A 3,291-nucleotide genomic window follows, 5' to 3' on the forward strand; every position below is an offset into this window, starting at 1 on the left:
AGGATTTCTGAGATGATTGTACTAGTGAAGTGTTCTTGCTACTGACTAGATGAATTTTTAGACATGTAAGAGCTATCAGGTATGTAAAGAACAATAATAACAGTTTGAGATACCAATCATACCAGCTATATACATGTAAACTCCAGAAAACACGGAATTGTTATCTGTATGTCAGCACTTCCAGGTAGCGCATTTCATTTACATCTAATTTGAGATGAGAGTGCATATGTGGATGTATCTGTCGTGCAATGAACATGAATGGTTTAACAAAGATTGTTTCTACTGCTGAATGATGTGATGTGCGTGTGAGATGAATTTTGGCGAAGGCACGAAAAGGAACTGTCTCAGAAAAAAAATATGTTTCTGTATTTATTACTGTTGCACTCACTGTACATTATTTTTTACGTGTGACATTATCAAAATTGAATTTTTTTCTCTATTGCAGAAGTAATAAAAAAACACAAGCCTTTTTGAATTTGTACGAAATAAACATTTTCAGATTAGAGAGTAACGTACGTAGCGAATGAGTTACATGCTAACAATGCGAATGTTGCAGCGATATGTTACGGACAACTAGGCGTTCCAGAGGTACCCGGTCGTGATAAAAGACATTAGTCCATGACTTGTGTTTAAATATGTTATGTATTTTTACAACTTTTTTCTTTTCAGCTTGAATTTTTACGTCTTGATGCAAGATGATCTGCTAAATTTATTATGCATGTTGTAACTAATGGCTTCTTATGTAAGTTACTTCAGTAGTTATTTCAGTAGTTTACAACCTTATTTCAGAATTTCTCTAATGGTAATGAACGTAGATGTGGGTTCTGCTGCAATAGTGATGCAGAGCCTTTTCTAGCTCGTTTAGTTAATGACTGTAAGATGATGAACTTTTTCTCTTGTTATTGAGCAAAACTGAAGCTCAAGAGAAGTTATGGTTCAAATGGCTCTGAGCACAATGGGACTCAGCTGCTAAGGTCACTAGTCCCCTAGAACTTAGAACTAGTTAAACCTAACTAACCTAAGGACATCACAAACATTCATGCCCGAGGCAGGATTCGAACCTGCGAACGTAGCGGTCTCGCGGTTCCAGACTGGAGCGCCAGAACCGCGCGGCCACTTCGGCCGGCAAGGGTAGATATTTGCTTCATTTTTTGGGTAATAAACCACTTCTTTCAACTACTAATAAACAGTTCGAGGATAAATCTTTTTTACGTGGCCTCTTAGAGTAGGTTATGTCAATCATCATCAGCAGCAGCAGCCGCCAATTCAGTCATTAAATGATGTAGCCTCTTCAAGTCGTGGGTTCAGGTAGGCTTTCAGCAGTCCTCTCCAAGTGAAACGGTCTTGGGCATTATTCTGCCAGGTGCTACCAGCGATTGATACCTTTGTCCCTTTTGTCCGGTGGTCTTCCCCTAGGCCTCCAATGCTATCTCGGACTCCACTCCAGTACTAGCTTCGTCCGTCTGCTGTCTTTTCTTCTCACGACTTGGCCAGCCCACTGCCACTTCAAGGAGCCTACTGTCTCTTTGATGTCCTTAACCTTCGGCAGAGACCGGATGTCATCTGCCCTTTTCCTATCCTATCTTGTATAGCCCAGCATTGATCTAGCCATGCTTCCTGTTCTAAGACTCCCATTTGTAAATGAGTTCAGTGTCCATGTCTCGGAACCATACGTCAGCACAGGAATAATGCATTGATCAAATACTGTTTTCTTCAGATTTACTAGCATTTTTGATCTGAATACTGTCGAATTTTTCCCAAATGCTTGCCAGTCAAGCTTCATGCGCCAACAGATTTCTGGCTATACATCTCTCTTCATATTTAGAATCTAGCCAAGGTAGATACATTCACTGACCTCTTCTAATGGAGTGTCCTTGACTTTCACATCTCCAGCTGGGACCCATTTGTTGGACATTACTTTTGTTTTGGAAAAGTTCATGTTCAAGTCCATCAACTGACATTCCAATGCAAAATCTGTAACTAAGTTTTGGAGCGCTGCTAAGTCGTTGGCCAGTAAGGCAATATCATCAGCAAATCTTAAGCTGGTAAGCCTTCTTCCATTAATTCTAATTCCCTTACCTTCCCTGCTCAACTCTGACATAGCCAGTTCCAGTACAGCCGAGAAAAGTTTTGGGGAGATGTGGTCGCCTTGCTTGACACCCCTCATGATGCGGAATTCTTGAGTTGATTCGGCGATATAGTTGAAGAAGTCTCGTTGATATAGCTGAGCACTGCAAAGGACGCTGCTCCCACTCCTTGCTCACTCAAATGAAAATTATGAGTTGCTTTATGAGACATGTCTTTGGAATGTATTTATTTTGCTGTTGTGATTAACTACATATAGCCATATATTCTGACTCCACACACAGACAAATTGGCCTCTGACATCTGACAATGTTGATCTTGTGATTTGTTACTTTCCGTTTGATCATCATCAGGTAAACATTAGTATAACTTTTGAGAAATGAAATATTTGTCCTATAATAATATGGATTTACTTGTAACTATCACTTCCCCATTCTCCATTTGTAATTTGTAAAAAAGGTTTTTGAAAACTGAAATGATTATGTTAAATGGAGCTGAAATTCCTTATAATATGTATCAAATAACTGCATGTATCCTCATATATCTCTCTTTCTTAAGTTCTACTACAGAAATTGGATTACACGAACATTTTATGTTGTTTTTCTACATGTATTTCTGACTGTGATAATTTAAATCACATATAATTACCTCACATATATCAACACTGGGATCTATGATTAACTTTAACATTGTTTTAAATATGTCACCATTAACGTCGTTTGAAAAATCTGTATGTCATTCGGTGATGTTATATGTCACACATTTTGCATGTTCTGTATCAAAACATGTACTACACGGTCTGTTGTATACTGTACTATCGGAAAATGAATTTGTATAGAACGAAGTTTACCACCATATCCTTGGCACGAACTTGACATTTACAAACGTACTTCAAGAAACTTGCCACACTTATGTAATCATCTGTGGCCATTCATATTTTGAGTCATCTACCTAGGACTGATCTTATGTGCCTGTTCATATGATGTACATGTCATATTCAAGTGTATATAACAGTAATTCGTTTCTGTTATAACGTCGTATATGAGACTATGTCAATTAAAAGAACCTGTTTCCAGAAAGAGATATATCTTTAATGCTTTTATGATATTATTATGAATTTTTTAGTGTTTAACAAGGTATATTTGTGTTTTATACAATCAGTACTGTTTCAGTACAGTATCATTACTTGAATACGAAAAGGAGTTA

The sequence above is a fragment of the Schistocerca piceifrons genome, chromosome X (genome assembly GCF_021461385.2).
Source record: "Schistocerca piceifrons isolate TAMUIC-IGC-003096 chromosome X, iqSchPice1.1, whole genome shotgun sequence".
Taxonomy (NCBI): domain Eukaryota; kingdom Metazoa; phylum Arthropoda; class Insecta; order Orthoptera; family Acrididae; genus Schistocerca; species Schistocerca piceifrons.